The sequence below is a fragment of the Heterodontus francisci genome, chromosome 26 (assembly GCF_036365525.1).
Source record: "Heterodontus francisci isolate sHetFra1 chromosome 26, sHetFra1.hap1, whole genome shotgun sequence".
Lineage (NCBI taxonomy): Eukaryota > Metazoa > Chordata > Chondrichthyes > Heterodontiformes > Heterodontidae > Heterodontus > Heterodontus francisci.
Genome location: NC_090396.1, coordinates 60,369,336 through 60,388,134, shown reverse-complemented (window position 1 = coordinate 60,388,134; position 18,799 = coordinate 60,369,336). Strand labels below are relative to the sequence as shown.

The 18,799-nt window shown below is 42.9% G+C and overlaps 1 protein-coding gene across 1 annotated transcript in view; it reads right to left on the bottom strand.

Annotated features, from left to right (window-relative positions):
- Positions 1-18,799, bottom strand: part of LOC137384384 (dynein axonemal heavy chain 17-like) — a 1,056,876-nt gene that overhangs the window by 620,213 nt on the left and 417,864 nt on the right. The window lies entirely within an intron of this gene.

The window sequence follows — 18,799 nt, the reverse complement described above, 5'->3', positions numbered from 1 at the left end:
AGCTCATGAAGTTTATGCTATGCTTTCTGAGGAGGCTTCTGCAGATTATGAGATGGCAAAAAAGGCTATTCTCATTGTTTATGAGTTAGTCCCTGAAGCGTACAATAAGAAATTTTGGAACTTCCGGAAACAGCCGAAGCAAACTTATAGAGAATTTGAGAGGATAAAGCAAACTAACTTTGATCGTTGGATGCTTGCAATATGAGACCCTTAGGACAATTTCACATTTTCCCACATTATACTCAATTTGCCAGACCTTTGCCCACTCACTTAACCTATATATATGCCTTTGTAGCCTCCTTATGTCCTCTTCGCAACTTACCTTCCTACCTATCTTTGTGTCATCAGCAAATTTAGCAAACATACCTTCGGTCCCTTCATCCAAGTCATTTTTGTAAATTGTAAAAAGTTGAGGCCCCAGCATTTATCCCTGCAGCACACCATTCATTACATCTTACCAACCAGAAAATGACCAATTTATGCCTCCTCTCTGTTTCCTGTTAGCTAGCCAATCTTCTATCCATGCCAAAATGTTACCCCCTACACCATGAGCTTTTATTTAATTGATGTGGCACCTTATGAAATGCCTTCTGGAAATCCAAGTACAGTACAGCCACTGGTTTCCCTTTATCCACAGCATATGTTACTTCTTCAAAGAACTCTAATAAACATGATTTCTTTTTCACAAAACCATCTTGACGCTGCCGGATTACCCTGAGTTTTTCTGAATGCCCTGATATAACGTCTTTAATAATAGACACAAAAGTCCGAGTGTATCAGGCCTGTGTCCTCAGTACCTTGCTCTACGGCAGCGAGGCCTGGACAACGTATGCCAGCCAAGAGCGACGTCTCAATTCATTCCATCTTCGCTGCCTTCGGAGAATACTTGGCATCAGGTGGCAGGACTATATCTCCAACACAGAAGTCCTTGAAGCGGCCAACACCCCCAGCTTACACACACTACTGAGTCAGCGGCGCTTGAGATGGCTTGGCCATGTGAGCCGCATGGAAGATGGCAGGATCCCCAAAGACACATTGTACAGCGAGCTCGCCACTGGTATCAGACCCACCGGCCGTCCATGTCTCCGTTATAAAGACGTCTGCAAACGCGACATGAAATCGTGTGACATTGATCACAAGTCGTGGGAGTCAGTTGCCAGCATTCGCCAGAGCTGGCGGGCAGCCATAAAGACAGGGCTAAATTGTGGCGAGTCGAAGAGACTTAGTAGTTGGCAGGAAAAAAGACAGAGGCGCAAGGGGAGAGCCAACTGTGCAACAGCCCCAACAAACAAATTTCTCTGCAGCACCTGTGGAAGAGCCTGTCACTCCAGAATTGGCCTTTATAGCCACTCCAGGCGCTGCGTCACAAACCACTGACCACCTCCAGGCGCGTATCCATTGTCTCTCGAGATAAGGAGGCCCAAAAGAATAAAAAAAAAAAAAAAAAAAAAAAAAAATAATAGCTTCCAACATTTTCCCGATGGCAGATGTTAAGCTAACTGGCCTGTAGTTTCCTGCTTTCTGTCTCCCTCCCTTTTTTAATAAAGGAGTTACATTGTCTATTTTCCAACCTAAGGAACCTTTCCTGAATCAAGGGAAATTTGGAAGATTAAAACCAATGCATCAACTATATCACTAGCCACTTCTGTTAAGACCCTAGGATGAAGTCCATCAGGACCCAGGGACTTGTCAGCCCACATCTCCAACAATTTGCTCAGTACCACTTCCTTGCTGATTGTAATTTTCTTAAGTTCCTCCCTCCCTTCCATTTCCTGAATTACAGCTATTTCTGGGATGTTACTTGTATCCTCTATGGTCTGCCATCTCCTTATTTTCCCTTATTAAATCCCAGACTCACTTTCTATAAGACCAATGCTCATTTTGTTAACACTTCTTTTTTATATATCTATAGAAACTCTTACTATGTATTTTTATCTTTCTAGCCAGCTTACTCTCATACTCTAATTTTCCCTCCTTATTAATCTTATAATCATTCTTTGCTGCTTTTTATATTCTGTCCAATCTACCAACCTGCCACCCATCTTTGCGCAATTACATGCTTTTTCTTTAAGTTTGATACTATGTTTAACTTTTTAGTTAACCACGGATGGTGGGTCCTCCCCTTGGAATTTTTCGTTTTCATTGGAATGTATCTATTCTGTGTATGCTGAATTATCCCCTTAAATGTCTGCCACTGCATCTCTATTGACCTATCCCTTAACCTACTTTGCCAGTTCACTTTTGCTAGCTCTGCTTTCATGCCCTCATAATTGCCCTTATTTAAGTTTAAAATACCAGTCTTGGACCCATTCTTAGTGCAGTGGCCCAAGCAATGGCTATACAAGTTTTGTCAGAGGCCAAATTGGCACCACAGACAGATAGCCGGATATCTGAAACTTTCCTTGGGGATTTGGATAATCCGAAGTCTTCTCTGATCAAGGCTCAGCAAGCCAATCCAGAGTTAAATAAGGTGGCATAATCGGCTCTACTGGAAGCTGAGTAAAGGGAGTTCCAGAAGGCTACTATATTAAAAATGGGATTCTGATGAGGAAGTGGAGACTTCTTCACAGACCTGCCGGTGAAGAATGGCCGGTAGTTCATCAAATAGTAGTACCGCCTGAGTATTGTCGGGAAATGTTAAGGATAACCCATGAAATTCCTATGGCGGGCCATATGGGGATCCAGAAGACCCAATCACATATAGGTCGATGTTTTTACTGGCCAGGTCTTTCCAAGGATGTGGTGCAATTTTGTAAAATGTACAATACGTGTCAGAGAGTGCAAAAACCACAATCTGCCATAAAACCGGCATCTCTAATTCAGTTTTTGGCGAACCATTTAGTAGGGTGTTGGTAGACCGTGTAGGACCTTTACCGAGAATAAAAGCAGGACACCAATAATGGAAGGACCACTTGGAACAACTAGAAGCTCTGTTTAGAAAATTACTATCGGCTGACTTAGTGATAAACCTTGCCAAAAGTGAATTTGCAAAAGCGAGAGTAACCTACCTTATGCATATAGTAGGGCAAGGATGAGTGTTGCCAAGAACAGCAAACGTGCAAACATTGGAGTCCCCTTCAGTTAGACTTAGCGAGAAATCAAGAGGCTTTTGGGGATGTATCGTTTCTACCACAAGTTTGCACCAAATGTTGTTGCTCAACTGACAGATTTGCTACAAAAAAAGAAAACCAGGGTCGTGTGGTCAGGGGCGTGCCAACCATCTTTTGAGAGGCTGAAGACTATTTTCATTAATGAACCAGAGTTGACTGCTCCAAAATTCACTGAACCCTTCAAGATGGCAACTGATGGCAAGACGATGAGTCAGGTATAGAAAGGCCAGCGGGATATTTTTCCAAAATGCTAAATTGATACCAAAAAAGATATTCAACCATGGAAAGAGAAACCCTAGGCTAATTACTAGCTCTTTAGCATTTTGAAGTGTATGTCCGCCACAACTTCAGAGAGACGCTGGTATACACTGATCATAACACCCCAGCCTTTGTGTAAAAATTCAAAAACCGGAATGCCAGACTATTCCGATGAAGTTTACTATTACAACCTTATTACTTAAAGATTATCCACATTGCGGGAAAAATAATGTAATTGCGGATGCTTTGTCTAGAATCTAACTTTGCTTTGAATTATCTGAATGTAAGGATGGTATAAAGCTGAACTCTATTAGCTACAGGTACAGAGTGAATGAGAATAAGCGTGTAAATGTGTTTTTTAATCATTTTTCACCTTCTGTTTTTTCACTCTTTGTAATGAAACACATTTAAAATTGGTGTTTCATTCCTCCAAGGATGGAGGTGTTATGAAACTGCTTCCATTTTTCTTAATATTTTATTTTATTAAGGTCATGTGTTTAAACTGAAAAGATTCCATGAATTTTTTTTTTACCAAGTTCACTGACAGGACGAGATGTTGTTTGAGGACCACCTGTGCTGGAAACCACCTGTGGGTTGGGCTTGATAGGCAGCAGAGCCCTTGGCGACCTGGGGAGAAATGGTCACAGAGAAGCCACATGGCAAGGTTTGTGGAAGTCAGGAGGTCGACTCTCTGTTTGGGGTTTGGACATTTGTTTTCAGTTTAGTTGTTGTGTGAACATTTAAAGACAGCTGGGGTTTTCCTGCCAAGGGAAAAATAAATCACCCAACTCACCTCCATCTCTACCTTTTTGAAGAAATTCTGCCAAAATCCAGAGTGGGAAAAGAAATCCCTGGTGCCATGTAGCTCCAAAGGAGCTGGAAGAAATCACACGATTCAAGTATGTGCTGGCAGAAATACCTTGATGCCACATTTCTCCTAGAAAGCTTACTAGAATAATTCTCAACATCTCCAGAACGGACTGCTTCTGAAACGATCCCAGTGACCCGTCTCCGTATAGCCGGATGCCAGAGCAAAAAATGGACAACTGACTTCCTTCCATATCTTCTGTCTTTTGTCATCAAGAATTAGCAAGTATTTGGTCAAAGTAGTTTGTTTTTTGTAACAGACCTCTGCAGAGTGAATTCTTGTATTTTTTTCCAGTGTGTGTGTGTGTGAGAGAATATAATTAGGGAATTTTTAAAAAAGGGGAACTTTCATATATTTTAAATCAGTGTGTTAATGCTTTACTTCGTTACTGGTTAAGTCTTGTTTTATAATGAATTGATAATTTTGTTGTTTATTAAAGAAACCTGGTTGGTGAATTATATTCTGGGATTTTAAAAAAAGAGTATATGATTGGCTGCATTGGTAACGGAGGAAATATTTAAATAGATGCTGTGACCTGTGATGAAGTGGAACTAGAAAAGACAGTGCACTCCTCCCGCCTCGGTCATAGCACACACCAGATCGCCAGAAAAAGAATCGGCTGTGTCACATCAATATGTTGAAACAATATCACCACTGGGTGGAGGATAAGCCAGCACAGATATGTCAAGTACTAAGGACAGTGAATGATGAAAGGAAGAGTGAGGCTGAGGCAGAAGGAGGCCTAGACAATTCTCAAATTGAAACCCCTACTATCCGTTTAGCTAATACTGAACTGTAAGGGAGATTAGACACTATGCTTTCGTATTTAAATGCAGAACAATGAGAAGACCTAACACAGCTACTCACAGCATTTAAAAGAGTCTGGAGGGATAAACCAGGATGTACAACCTGAGCCACACATGCTGTGGATGTAGGAGAATCCTTTCCTATAAAACAGCATCCTTATTGCTTAAGTCCAGGGAAACAGGCCCAGGTGAAAGCAGAAATCCAATACATGTTATAAAACCACCTAATTGAACTCATTCAAAGCAGCTGGAGGTCCCCAGTTGTGTTATTGCCTAAACCTGATGGTTCAACTAGATTTTGTATGAACTACAGAAAGGTTAATGCAGTAACAAAGGCAGACACCTACCCAATTCCTCACTCGGAAGACCGTATTGACAGAGTTGGCAGTGCCAGATTTATTACCAAAATAGCTTTGTTAAAGGGCTACTGACAGGTTCCTTTAACACCCTGATGAAAGAAATATCGGCCTTTGTCACACCAGACAGCTTTTTCCAATGCCAAGTGAAACCATTTGGGTTACAAAATGCCCCATCAACTTTTCAGAGTCTAATGAACCAAATGGTAGCCAGTGCTCCTAACTATGTGGTTTACCTTGATGATGCGCTGGCATACAGTGACACTTGGAAGGACCACTTGAAACAATTAGAAGCTCTATTTAGAAAATTACAGTCGGTTGATTTGCTGATAAACCTTGCCAAAAGTGAATTTGCAAAAGCGCGGGTAACCTACATAGGGCATATAATAGGACAAGGACAAGTGTTTCCAAGAACAGCAAAAGTACAAGCATCGATGGAGTTCCCTGCCTCTAAGACCAAATGAGAAATCATGAGGTTTTGGGGGATGTGTGGTTTCTACCGTAAGTTTGTACCAAATTTTAGTAGTATAGCTGCTCCACTGATGGATTTGCTACAAAAAAAGAAAGCCAAGATAGTGTGATCAGGAGAGTGCCAAGCATCTTTTGAGAGGTTGAAAGCCATTTTGATCAATAAACCTGTGTTGGCTGCCCCAGATTTCACTAAGCTCTTCAAGGTAGCAATTAATGCTAGTGACCTAGATGTCGGTGCAGTCCTCACAATGTAATGCTTTAATTAGAATATTGTTATGAAAGTGCTTCTATTTTTTAATATTTTTTGAGGACTCGTGGCTTTAGAATTGTGGAGGTGGATTCATTTGAGACTGAGGTGACCCCATAATTGTTGGGCTTAGTTTTCTTTTAAGGGTCATTGGAAGGATTTGAGTTTTCTGTTTAAAAAACATTTACTGGATGTCACATGTCTTCAGCTAAATAAACAGCAGGTGCCTTCTTACTATGGGAGTTGTTTACAGAGAAGTGACATGTCAAGATTTATGGTGCTCAGGAGTGGGTTTCATTTTTGAATACTGTTTTGAGGTCAGCCTGCTGAAAGAGAAGACCAGTTCATCTTTTCTCGACCTCTTTGAGAGACCTTGAGAATCAAGTGTAAGAAATAGAGAAACTGAAACTGAAAACTTCCTCTTGATGTCTCCTAAATGAACTGCTTCTGAAAAGATCCCAGTGACCCATCTATGTGTACTCAGATGCCAGACTGTATGCCATCTGGAACATAACATATCTTATCCTTTCTCTTCAAGAATTAACAAGTACTTTGGCCAAAGCATTTTTATTTTTCCTTAAACCAGTGTGTGTGTTGGGTATTTAGAAAGGAATATGTATATTTACTGTCTTATTTCAAATTGTGTGTTAAAGCTTCGCATCTTTATTGGGACTAAGTCTCGTTTAATAATAAATTAATACCTTTGTTGTTTATTAAAGAAACCTGTTTGGTGGATTTTATTCTGAAACTAAAATAAAGCATATAATTAGCTGTATTGGCAACTGGGTAAAACTTTTAAATATATGTTGTGACCCATGGAGAAGTCGGACTAGAGAAATACAGTGCACTCCTCCTGCCTCGATCGTAACAATATGGAATTTATTTTGATTTGTTTTGAAATATTTGTGCATATTATACTCTAAATAGACACAAACTGGGGGAAGGTTTGAGTGAGGAGCTCTAATCGTTTTACTTCCTAAACTAAAGAAAGGACTGAGTAACGATTGGTTCCAGCATTATCCTTCAACAACGAGCTTTTTGGAGTATAACATCCACCACTGGTGGCTATGCCATCAGCTGTCAAGGCCCTAAGCTCTGGAATGTCCTTGCTAAACCTCTCCGTGTTTCTAAAAGCAAAATACTGTAGATGCTGGAAATCTGAAATGAAAACAAGAAATGCTGGAAATACTCAGCAGGTCTGGCAGCATCTGTGGAGAGAGAAGCAGAGTTAACGTTTCAGGTCAGTGACCATTCATCATTCAGGTTCCTCTTTCCTCCTTTAAGACGCACCTTAAAACCTAGTTTTTGGTCATTTGCCCTGAAATCTCCCTGTGTGGCTCATGTCAAATTTTATTTGATAACACTCCAGTGAAGCATCTTGGGATGTTTTACTATGTTCAAGTTGCTCCATAAATGCAGGTTGTTGTTGCTGTCAAATCGCTCAGTTTGCTCCCTTAAAAGCTAAAACCAAGACCCTGTGCATTTTGTCCTAGTTATCATAGCCCCATTCTGTTAATCTGCAGTGAAATAATTCAGGCAACTTTTGCATCAGGAATTAACTGACAATGCTGACTCATAAGCTGTTTTACACATTCTTTCTTTCTTTTGGGCCTCCTTATCTCGAGAGACAATGGATACGCGCCTGGAGGTGGTCAGTGGTTTGTGAAGCAGCGCCTGGAGTGGCTATAAAGGCCAATTCTGGAGTGACAGGCTCTTCCACAGGTGCTGCAGAGAAATTTGTTTGTTGGGGCTGTTGCACAGTTGGCTCTCCCCTTGCGCCTCTGTCTTTTTTCCTGCCAACTACTAAGTCTCTTCGACTCGCCACAATTTAGCCCTGTCTTTATGGCTGCCCGCCAGCTCTGGCGAATGCTGGCAACTGACTCCCACGACTTGTGATCAATGTCACACGATTTCATGTCGCGTTTGCAGACGTCTTTATAACGGAGACATGGACGGCCGGTGGGTCTGATACCAGTGGCGAGCTCGCTGTACAATGTGTCTTTGGGGATCCTGCCATCTTCCATGCGGCTCACATGGCCAAGCCATCTCAAGCGCCGCTGACTCAGTAGTGTGTATAAGCTGGGGATGTTGGCCGCTTCAAGGACTTCTGTGTTGGAGATATAGTCCTGCCACCTGATGCCAAGTATTCTCCGAAGGCAGCGAAGATGGAATGAATTGAGACGTCGCTCTTGGCTGGCATACGTTGTCCAGGCCTCGCTGCCGTAGAGCAAGGTACTGAGGACACAGGCCTGATACACTCGGACTTTTGTGTTCCGTGTCAGTGCGCCATTTTCCCACACTCTCTTGGCCAGTCTGAACATAGCAGTGGAAGCCTTACCCATGCGCTTGTTGATTCCTGCATCTAGAGACAGGTTACTGGTGATAGTTGAGCCTAGGTAGGTGAACTCTTGAACCACTTCCAGAGCGTGGTCGCCAATATTGATGGATGGAGCATTTCTGACATCCTGCCCCATGATGTTCGTTTTCTTGAGGCTGATGGTTAGGCCAAATTCTGTACTCCAGGGAGAATGCTGTCACTGAGACTGCCCTCAATGCAGCCCAGCCTCTACCAGTCATGGATGAGCTGGACATACAGCCAACCAAATCGGAACTCAGTGTTGCCATTGATTCCCTAGCCAGCGGAAAAGCCCCTGGGAAGGACAGCATTACCCCTGAAATAATCAAGAGTGCCAAGCCTGCTATACTCTCAGCACTACATGAACTGCTATGCCTGTGCTGGGACGAGGGAGCAGTACCCCAGGACATGCGCGATGCCAACATCATCACCCTCTATAAAAACAAAGGTGACCGCGGTGACTGCAACAACTACCGTGGAATCTCCCTGCTCAGCATAGTGGGGAAAGTCTTTGCTCGAGTCGCTCTGAACAGGCTCCAGAAGCTGGCCGAGCGCGTCTACCCTGAGGCACAGTGTGGCTTTCGTGCAGAGAGATCGACTATTGACATGCTGTTCTCCCTTCGTCAGATACAGGAGAAATGCCGTGAACAACAGATGCCCCTCTACATTGCTTTCATTGATCTCACCAAAGCCTTTGACCTCGTCAGCAGACGTGGTCTCTTCAGACTACTAGAAAAGATCGGATGTCCACCAAAGCTACTAAGTATCATCACCTCATTCCATGACAATATGAAAGGCACAATTCAACATGGTGGCTCCTCATCAGAGCCCTTTCCTATCCTGAGTGGTGTGAAACAGGGCTGTGTTCTCGCACCCACACTTTTTGGGATTTTCTTCTCCCTGCTGCTTTCACATGCGTTCAAATCCTCTGAAGAAGGAATTTTCCTCCACACAAGATCAGGGGGCAGGTTGTTCAACCTTGCCCGTCTAAGAGCGAAGTCCAAAGTACGGAAAGTCCTCATCAGAGAACTCCTCTTTGCTGACGATGCTGTTTTACACATACATTGCAAATTAACATGCCAAAAACAATGAAGGTTTTAATGTACATTACGTAAACTCAGTCTATGTTACAGGTAGCATATACTTAGGCCTATGAAATGCTCCCCCAAAGGCTTCTGATGCTGTGAATAATGTTGGAAATTTCTTAGCGAGTGACCTCTTAGACCTTGAGAGCACAGTTGCAGATTATGGCCCCTTGGCTGCTGCCAGGGCAGTCTGACCAAGCCAGCTTTTAGGCACCATGGTGGGTATTGGTCGAGGGGATGGCAAGTGAGCAGGTGCATTATCATCCTGAAAGACAGCTTGTTCCATAGCACCACCAGCATTTCCATGGGGCTGAAGCTCATCACCCCCACTGATTGGAGGGTGAGCATATTGCAGGAGATGAGTGACACCTTGACAGCCTCTGTAGATGTGGTCAACCATCTGGTGCATGATTCTTTCCAAGATGGAGTAGACGTTGAAGCCCAGAGTCTAGATTGCAGCTTGCTAATGTTCCCTTAAAACTGCAAGGACTGGTGACACAGATTCCTGTTGCGAGGGTCCAACTGCAGTATCCCTGGAGGTAGCCACATACTCCAAGGTAGATTGCAGTGTAGAAATGCCATGTGACAGAAGTCCACAATGCTGGAAGTGGACTCCTCCATACTCTCTGACATGGTACTCAGTCTTGGCAGGCCTTCCATTATAATTGCTGATGTGTATCAAGCATTTGTCTTTCCATGGCTGGGCCCCAGATATCCCATTTCTGCCCCACTCAGAAGAGAAAGGACTTTTGGGAATGCTTTTGGGAATCATATCCTGGATTACCCTGGGCAAAATTCATGCTCCTGCTCACATGCTGTGTGTTTCACATGGTTCAGGCCCATGTAACTCACTATCTATCCCACACAGGGTGCCAATCTTTGCACTGGTTCTGGGAGGGATAGTGCCTTCCCTGGAATGCTGCTCTCCTCCAAAATGTCTTCTTCGTCGCCTTCTTAAGTAAATTCTTTCTGCTGAGAAGGATCTAGAGGAAAGTGACAAGAGTTAGGAGGACAATGAGAGGCTAGACAATTGCACATGATAGGTTTGACCACACAGGTTGAGGTTTTGAAGTTAGTTAAAGGTGACATTACTTGTGATACATGAAGGGATATAAATGTTAAGCACTCACCCTGCTCAGAGGTGCTGTCAGCATCTTCATTTCCAATGCTGCTTTCTGCTGTTGTCCCACTCATCTCCATTGTTCCCTGCTCCACCTGGGTGAGGATCATAATATTTGTTGTTCCTCTCCTATATTATTTCTTTCACTGATGTTGTCCACTGTCATCTCCAGCAGTGAGAGTATAGAGTTATGAGTAGCTACTGAGTAAGCAAGTGTGTATGTGCAGGACTTCTACATGCAATTGAGAATCTGAGAGGAGGATGTTAGGAGAATGGAGATGTATTGAATGGGAAGTAAGTGGCTTGAGTGTAAATTGAAGGAGTCTCATGAGGAGGTGCAGGTTCTATAACGAACAACAGATGAGAAGAACATACCATTAGCCAACAAACAGCAAGTAGGTGTGTGCTGGGATTGAGAATGAATGATGGTATCGTATGCCCTTGTGTTAGGTAGTGAAGGATCTGATGCAGAGCTGATAATGCCTCTGAGGCTTGAAGGTGGGAGGAGACAGACTGTGACCAGATACATTACAAGACAGAGGAAAGGGGATCTGTACTTAACTTTGCTGAACTTGTGAGGTAACTGAACCTCTTCCAGACTGTATTCAGGTCCGTAGGGTGATCTTCTTGCACGTTGCTTCATATGCCATGTCCATCCAAGCTTCCTTGGCTAGGCAATAGTGGGAAATAATTTTGGAAAAGTTCTTCTCTCTTGGCCCTGACCTCTACCAACAACAGCTCCTGGGAGGTATCTGAAAATTTGGAGGCAACCATTCCCCTCATTCCAATCACCTCCAACCTCCAGAAGATCAAAAATGGCGGCCCGCCCACATGGGCTGCACAAAAAAGAGCCGCCACAATTGCAAACGTGGCAGCTCATTTAAATAGGCAGGGTGGGCCGTCCACCCGATCATGTGGAGGCGGCGGACTGTCCATCCTTGGCAATGGCATCAGCTGCCTGTGCTCAGGCCTACCGGCTTATTTATATATTTAAAGATTGATTGAATTAAACTAAATAAATACATTTCTTTTGCCCTTCTCCCATCCCCCCAATAATAATTAAATTAATTATTTGCCCTTCACCCCTTTCCCCAAACTTTAATCTACAATCCTTCCCATCATCCCCTACACCCATGACATTAATATATCCCCACCCATCAACCCCCCACACTGATAAACTTACCTCCTTCCCCTCCCCACCAGTGTTGCACCTCGTTTACCCGGACTGGGATCCAAAGGCGCGGGAGTGCTGGCTGCCAGGCCGAAGATCATGGCCAGCCATCAAGAGGAGGCGTGAGTATATTTAAATTAGCTATTTTAATTGATTTGACTATTCAAATTGTGGCCCCATCACCCAGAAGCTGGGAGGCCACCACGGTGCATTGCCGCCGCCGGGAGGATCAGGCTGGGCCCAGCCGGCATAAAGGTCCATGGTGGGCCTCAACCAGGGCCATCTTCAAGCACCGCGCCCCCACCCCCCCCACCCCCCACCGGGCCCACCATGGATCCTGATGTCGAGGGCTCCTTAAAATCCAGCCCATAGAATCAGAAAGCAATGTTTGAATTCCCTGAATGCAAGAGGTCCATTCAACCTTTAAATATGCTGCCTTGGGACTCTCACCATAGATTGCATGACAAAGGTGGAAGGCGGTTTGCTTCTGACACAATTGGCTGGCTATCCCAACAATCATATTATGAGGCCCAGCAGGTAAAATCAACCAAGCCTCATGCTGATGATGTTGTTTGAATCCTCCACGTGACTCAGCCACCCAAGCTCTGATCTTGCTCCCCCTAAAAATTGCCCTCAGTGCGATGGGTGATAGTTATTATTCAGCACTTCAGTACTATTGATACCCACGATTACAGCTTCAGAGATTAATGTAGTTTTGGTATACCTGTAACATTTTATCAAATTTTTGATGTCAAATCACTGAATATTGAAAATATTTCTATGCTTTTGGGTCACTGGTGTGTTTTAAGTTATATGCAGTTTAAAAAAAAACTTATTATTTAATTGTGGATAAGATCTGTAAAAGTAGAAACTATCGTGCATACTCGTTAGTGCTGTTAAAACAGCAGGGAGAAATTTGATACAAGCACATTAAACTTTCATATTGTGATTTTGACTCTTTAGGTAGTAATATTTACCATGTCTTAATATCAAATATAAAAATGGTCTTCAGAAATAAGACTATAGGGCAGACTTTTCTCTTATTGCGATTGGGTGAAAAGCATCACCTAAGCTCAATGCATAGAGGAAAGGAAAGTAAGGATGATCACATATATGTAAAAGAGCTCACCCAACTTTCTATCCATTTAATTTAGTGGATAAAAACCTCAGCAAGTTATGGGCAAGTAATCCTCCCTGCCTGATATGCTGTGTCCATGCAAAGCTCAGTAAGAGGAAATTCTGCCCCTATATGTTTACAATAAATGACCCTCGAATGCTTAAGAAAACTGAACTTGCTTTTTTGGAAAAAGTGGACATTTTTAAGTGAAAATTTCAAAACTATGCAGGGAAATGTCAAAATTGATTCAGGTGACTGTTCACTCTGGAGAAGGAGTCAAGTATTATGGGATGCAAGATTTCAATTAGGAAATCCAAACTAAGAAGGAAACTTTTCTATCTACTTCTGAAATACATTATAAGGGAAAGCAATTGAAATAAATGGTAGAAAATAGATCCTCAAGTCAATTAGACATGCCTTTGGAGAGAGAAGGGATTTTAATAATCATATGTGTACTTACATAGTACCTTTTGTCAAGTCAAAACATTTCAAATTGCTTCACATGACAAATTACTTTGAGTGTGGAATAAAAACAGAGACTGTTGTAAATGCGTTGGAGACGGTTCAGAGGAGGTTTACTAGATTGATACCTGGTATGAGCGGGTTGTCTTATGAGGAGAGGTTGGACAGACAGGGCTTGTTTTCACTGGAGTTTAGAAGAGTGAGGGGAGATTTGATTGAAGTTTATAAGATCCTGAACGGTCTTGACAAGGTGGATGTGGAAAGGATGTTTCCTCTTGTGGGTGAGCCCAGAAATAGGAGGCACTGTTATAAAATTAGGAGTTGCCCTTTTAGGACAGAGATGAGGAGAATTTTTTTCTCTCAGCGGGTTGAGTGACTTTGGAACTCCCTGCCTCAGAAGGTGTTGGAGGCGGGGTCATTGAATATTTTCAAGGCAGAGGTAGATAGATTCTTGTTAGGCAAGGGAATCAAAGGTTATCAGGGAATGGGAATGTGGAATTCGAGATACAATCAGATCAGCCATGATCTTATTGAATGGCGGAGCAGGCTTAAGGGGCCGAATAGCCTACTTCTGCTCCTAATGCGTAAGTTCGCTAATACTCAGTAGGTCTGGCAGCATCTATGGAGAGGCAAACAGAGTTAACGTTTCAGGTCTGTGACCAGATGCTGCTAAGCCCACTTAGTATTTGCAGCACTTTTTGTTTTGATTTTGGATTTCCAGCATCCGCATATTTTGCTTTTACTCTGAGTGTGGATTGAGTGATATAGTTAAAATGTAGATAGATAGGGCTAAGATTAAGTATTCTTCTGAGACAAGCCTTAATCTGAAATACATTTCTACTATTCCTGCAGATGTGTTTGAAAAAGTAATGAAATATGGTGAGTGCCATAAATGACATAGGAACATAGGAGCAGGAGTGGGCCATTCAGGCCATTGAGCCTGCTCTGCCATTCAATACGATCATGGCTGATCATCCACTTCCATGCCTTTTTCCCATACTATTCTCATGTCCCCTATGTCATTGGTATTTAGAAACCTGTCAATCTCTGCTTTAAACATACTCAATGACTGAGCTTCCACAGCCCTCTAGGGTAGAGAATTCCAAAGATTCACAACCCTCTGAGTAAAGAAATTTCTCCTCATTTCTGTCCTAAGTGACTTCCCCTTATTTTGAAATTGTGTCCCCTGGTTCTTGACTCCCCAGCTGGGGAAACATCTTAGCTGCATCTACCCTGTCTATCCCTTTAAGTATTTTGTAGGTTTCAATGAGATCACCGCTCATTTTTCGAAACTCTAGAGAATACAGGCCCAGTTTGCCCAATCTCTCTTCATAGGACAGTCCCGCCATCTCAGGCACAAGTCTGGTGAACCTTCGTTGCACTCCCTCTATGGCAATAATATCCTTCCTAAGGTAAGGGGACCAAAACTACACACAGTACTCCGGGTGCGGTCTAACCAAGATTCTATACAATTGAAGCAAAACTTCACTATTTCTGCACTCAAATCCTCTTGCAATAAAGGCTAACATACCAGTAGCCTTCTTAATTGCTTGCTCCACCTGCAAGTTAGCTTTCAGTGACTAATTGACAAGGACTCCCAGGTCCCTTTTCACATCTATACTTTCTAATCTCTTACCATTTAAGAAATACTCTGCACATCTAATCCTCCTTCCAAAGTGGATAACCTCACATTTTTCCACATTATATTCCATCTGCCACGTTCTTGCTCACTCACTAAGTCTTTCCAAATCTCCCTGAAGCCGCTTTGCATCTTTGTCACAACACACATTCCCACCTAGTTTTGTGTCATCCGCAAACTTGGAAAAATGACATTTGATCCCCACATCCAAATCATTGATATATATTGTGAACAGCTGGGGCCCAAGCACTGATCCCTGCAGTATCTCACTAACCACAGCTTGCCAACGCGAGAAAGATCCATTTATTCCTACTCTGTGTTTTCTGCCCATTAACCAATCCTTAATCCATGCCAGTATATTACTTCCTATTCCATGTGCTTTAATTTTGCTAACAAACCTCCTGTGGGGGACTTTATCAAAGGCCTTTTGAAAATCCAAGTATACCATGTCCACCAACCTACACTTTATCAATTCTGTAACATCCTCAAAAAACTCCAACAAATTTGTCAAACATGATTTCCTATTTATAAATTCATGTTGACTATGCCCAATCAAATCATTATTATCCAAGTGTCCATTTATCACATCCTTTAGAATAGATTCTAGCATTTTCCCAATGACTGCTGTAAGGCTAACCGATCTGTAATTCCCTGTTTTCTCTCTCCTTCCCTTCTTAAATAGTGGGGTGACATTTGTGACCTTCCAATCTGCAGGAACCGCTACAGAATCTATAGAGTTTTGGAAGATGATCACCAATGCATCCACTATCTCCATAGCTACCTCTTTCAACACACTGGGATGTAGAATATCAAGTCCCTGGGACTTATCAACCTTCAGCCCAATTAATTTCTCCAATACAACCTTCCTGCTAATACTAATTTCCTTCAAATTCTCATTCTCCCTAATCCCTTGAATCTCTAATTCTGGGAGATTTCTTGTATCTTCCTCAGTGAAGACAGAAACAAAGTAGTCATTTAGTTTCTCTGCCATTTCTCTATTCTCCATTATAAATCCTACTGACTCTGCCTGTAATGGACTCACATTTGTCTTAGCCAAACGTTTCCTTTTAACGTACCTATAGCAGCTTTTACAGTCCATTTTTATATTTTTCGCTAGTTTACATTCATATTCTATTCTCCCTTTCTTTATCAGTTTCTTCGTCCTCCTTTGCTGTATTCTAAAATCCTCCCAATCCTCAGGTTTACTACTATTTCTGGCAACATTATAGGTCTTTTCGTTTAATCTTATTCAACCCTTAACTTCCTTTGTTCCCCACGATTGACTGCCTTTACTTTTGGGGTTTTTGTGCCAGGAAGGAATGTATCGTTGCTGTAAACTATGTAATATTTCTTTAAAGACTATCCATTGCCTATGTGCTGTCATATCTTTTAATGTCTTTTCCCAATCCACCTCAGCCAATTTTCCCCTCCTACCTTCATCATTTCCTTTGTTCAAATTTAACACCCTGGCTTTAGATTGAACTACCTCACTTTCAAACATAATTTAAAATTCTATCATATTATGGTCATTCATCCTTAAAGGTTCTTTTACAATCAGATTATTAATTAGCCCTTTCTCATTACATAATATTAGATCTAAAACAGCCGGTTCTCTAGTCGGTTCCTCAACACACTGCTCTAGAAAACTATCCCCAACACACTCCAGAAATTCGGCCTCCACAGTATTGGTGCTGATTGGGTTTACCCAGTCTATATGCAGATTGAAGTCACCCATGATTACTGTATTACCCACGCTACATGCTTCTCTAATCTCCTGATTAATGCCATGCCCCACATTACCACTACTGTTTGGTGGCCGATAAACAACTCCTACCAATGTTTGATGCCCTTTGCTGTTTCTTAGCTCCACCCAAACAGATTCCACATTTTGTTCTTCCAATCTGAGATCCTCTCTTAATAATGTACTGATCCCATCCCTTATTATCAGCTCAACACCACTTCCTTTTCCTTTTTGCCTGTCCTTCCTAAATGTCGAATATCCTTGAATATTCAGTTCCCAGTCTTGATCACCCTGTCGCCACGTTTCTGTGATGGCAATTAGATCATACCCTTTTACCTCTATTTGGGCCTTTAAGCCATCTACCTTGTTGCGAATGCTGTTTGCATTCAGGTAAAGTGCCCTTAATCTTGTCTTCTTGATATTCTGCATTCTAAGACTAGTTGATGCTTGCCTTTGTTTTGCCTGCCTTCTAATGTCACTTACTACTTTTCTACCTCCTGTTACCATATTTACTTCCTTCGAATTTGAGCTACCCCTCAGGTTCCCAAATCCCTGACAAGCTAACTTAAACCTTCCCCAACAGCACTAGCAAATCTTTCTGTGGGGATGTTAGTTCTGGTCCTGTTAAGGTGTAGCCTGTCCATCTTGTACAGGTCCCACCTGCCCCAGCACCGGTCCCAATCCCTCAGAAATCTGATGCCCTCCCTCATACACCAATTCTCCAGCCACCTGTTCAATCGATCAATCCTCCTCGTTCACTTGCACGAGGCACTGGGAGTAATCCTGAGATTACTGCTTTGGAGGTCCTGCTTTTTAATTTCCTTCCTAACTCCCTAAAATCTGCTTTCAGGACCTCATCCCTCTTCCGACCTATGTCATGGGTACCAATGTGGACCACGACCTCTGGCTGTTCACCATCCCCCGGAAGGATATCCTGCAGCTGCTCCGGGACATCCTTGACCCTGGCACCAGGGAGGCAACACACCATCCTGGAGTCACATTTACAGCCACAGAAACGCCTGTCTGATCCCCTGACTGTAGAATCCCCTTTTACTATTGCTCTTCCACTCTTCTTCCTTCCCTCCTGTGCAGCTGACCATCCATGGTGCCGCGGACTTTGCTCTGGCTGCACTCCCCCGAGGAACCACCACTCTCACCAGTATCCAAAATGGAAAACTGATTAGCAAGCAAGATAGACTCAGGGGACTCCTGCACTGCCTGCCTCGTTCTCTTAGACTGCCTGGCAGTCACCCATTGCCTCTCTGCCTGCATACTCCTAACCTGCGGTGTGACCACCTCCCTAAACATGCTATCCACGCAGTCCTCTGCCTCACAGATGCACTACATGTGACTCCAGCCGCCGCTCGAGTTCTGAAACCCGGAGCTCAAGCTTCTGCAGCCGGTGACACTTCCTGCAGATGTTTTTGCCTGGGACACGTTGTGCGTCCATGACTTCCCACATACCGCAGGACATACATCCCACATGGCCGAGCTGACCTGCCATAACGTAACTTTAAAAACTTTTTATTACAATGAGAAGTAAAATAACTTACCAGTTACTCACCAATCAACTTCTTCCCCTGTACCTAAGAGAGAGGCAGCTACTGGAGGCTGAAAAAAGGTAGAAGAAAGAAAAAAAGAAAAAAGGAAGGAAGGAAGGAAAGAAACCCCTCCCTCACACACCAAATTCCCACTTTACACTCTGTGCACTCAAATTTATTTTCTTCTGAATTTATAGTTCCCCTCCTTACCAAACTCCCTCAATCATCAAACTCCCTTCTTCACACTCTGTGCCCTCTTGCAGCATTCAGTGCAGAGAGCAGCACTGAGAGTCCCCTGAATTTATACTCTGAAAACAATGCTGTGTCAACTCTGCTGGAGCTCTGCTAAAGCTCAGAAACTAGTTTAAGCTAGCTACCTAATTAACTAGCCGCAGATACTCTCAGAGTGTTAGAAAACCCTGTTTAAAACTGCAAGAAACCTAACTTACCT